This window comes from Neopelma chrysocephalum, unplaced genomic scaffold, assembly GCF_003984885.1.
Source record: "Neopelma chrysocephalum unplaced genomic scaffold, ASM398488v2 Primary Assembly neopelma1_232, whole genome shotgun sequence".
Lineage (NCBI taxonomy): Eukaryota > Metazoa > Chordata > Aves > Passeriformes > Pipridae > Neopelma > Neopelma chrysocephalum.
In genome coordinates, this window is record NW_020897894.1 from 355778 (window position 1) to 357920 (window position 2143).

General features: G+C 51.5%; 1 protein-coding gene across 2 annotated transcripts in view; it reads right to left on the bottom strand.

The window, feature by feature from the left end:
• The window catches only part of LOXL2 (lysyl oxidase like 2), a 47571-nt gene that overhangs the window by 32511 nt on the left and 12917 nt on the right, over window positions 1–2143 (bottom strand). The window lies entirely within an intron of this gene.

Below are 2143 nucleotides of genomic sequence, written 5' to 3' on the forward strand. Positions count from 1 at the left end.
TTTTAAACCTTTGCTTTTTAAACCTTTGCTTTTTAAACCTTTGCTTTAACCACCCTGCTCGGCTGGGTTAAATAGGTGATAAATTGGTGATGAATTGGTGATAAATAGGTGATAAATAGACGATAAATAGATGATAAATAGGTGATAAACTTCTAAGCCACAGCCATCCCTGTTCCCCAGGAGGCTCTGGCTCATCAGCTCCTGTGCCCCTTATCACACATCTCCCATCACTCATCCCAAACACTTCCCCCGGGCCTGTCCCGGGAGCAGGGATCAGGCACTGCCCCTTCCCAACAGCAGAGGGAATGGAAAGGCTCAGGGACGGGAAGAGATGTGACACAACCCCCAAACTATGAGCTGGGACGGGAAAAGATCTGTCAGAGGAAAAACATCCACGAAGTGATTTATGGGGGTGGAAAATCTCAGCCTCTACCACTTATCTGCAGCTTTTTCTGGGAAGGGGAGGCATGGAGGGTGTCCAACAAAAATAAACTCTGCTCGAGGGCTCTCAAATTGCTTTTAAAAGAGTGTGAACTCCCTGCCTGGCAGGTTTGGGAAGGAAAATGTCAATTTGAAGAGCCCCCCTGAGCTGGAGCCCCCTCAAAATGAAGTCAAGTGTTGTCTTAAACGTGCTGGTTTTCCAGGTTAAATCCCTGGGAGCCCCCAGGGAATTGGAACTGAAAGGCTGAGGGAGTTGGGATTGCTCAGCCTGGAGAAGAGAAGCTCCAGAGTGACCAAACTGGGACCTTCCAGGAGCTAAAAGAAGGATGGGAGAGACTATTTCCAAGGGTCTGGAGGGACAGGACAAGGAGGAATGGACAGAGAGTAGGTTTAGATGGCATATTGGGAAGAAATTCCTCCCTGGGAGGGTGGGGTGGCCCTGGCACTGGTTGTCCCACCCCTGGGAGCGTCCAAGGCCACCCTTAAGGTGGAAAACCTTTTCCCAATATCCCTCCTTCTGCACAGCTCCAGCTGTTCCCTCAGGTAACGGGGTCCCCAAAGTCAGACCTTGCTCCTGTTAATCCACTGCCTGGATCCCACCAGCCTGCAAAGAGCCGGATCCATTTGGGAATCATGAATGGAATTCAACACCTGAACTCCGTGCAGCACCTCCAGCCAGGCCCAGTTTGAGCAGAGCCTGCTGGAGCACAAACTGGAATATATTCCATTGGGAATCTCAGTGGTGCTGGTTGTCAGTGCAATAACAGCCCTGACCACGGAATTGCTGCTCAGAGAAGATTCCAGGCCCCTCATCACCCCCCTGAGCTCATTCCAGACAGCAAACATCACTCTGAGGAGCCCAGCAGCTCCCAGGGGGATGATGTTTGCCCTGATGAATGTGAGCTATGACAGGGCAGCACCCCCAGGCACGTTGGAAAGGGGCAAAGACTTTCAACTTGCCTTCACAGGAGGCTTTTGACCCTGCCTGGTTTGGGGTTTGTGACCCCGTGAGTCACCCTGGGCTCATCCTCCAACTATGTCACAGCAGAGATAAAGCCCAGATTAAGAGGAGGAAAGCTCAGAGAGGGGGAGAGAGTTGAAATATTTGACAGCCAGCTGTGAGTGAAAAGAGCTTCCCCAGCGGCATCCTAAAAATGTGAGCACATCACCTTTAGCCTTAATCCTGCTGCAAGGGAAGCAGCAGAGGAAGAGCCCTTGAGCTGCCACTGATCTCACAGAGAGAGAGAGAAAAATCAGCTTGGCTGTGCAGAGTGGGAGCAGCAGCGTGGTGGGAATTGCTTCCTAAAATTCAGGCAGAGAGAGAGAGAATTCTGGAATGGTTTGGGTTGGAAGGGACCTTAAAGATCATCTCATTCCACCCCCTGCCATGGGCAGAGACACCTTCCACTGGACCAGGCTGCTCCAACCTGGCCCTGGACACTTCCAGGGATCCAGGGGTAGCCACAGCTTCTCTGGGAATTCCAGCCCAGCCCCTCCTCACCCTCCCAGGGAACAATTTAATTTCTTCCAAATATCCCACCTAAAGCTGCCCTCTGGGAGTTGGAAGCAGGGAGGGGAGGAGCTGGGGGTGACAGCAGCCACTGGCCAGAAAACACACCACTTTTACCCCTGTTTAGTGCAGGCACTTAAAAATGCAGTTATTTCTCTATTTTACACCTATTTCCCCTGCTCAGTTATTCCT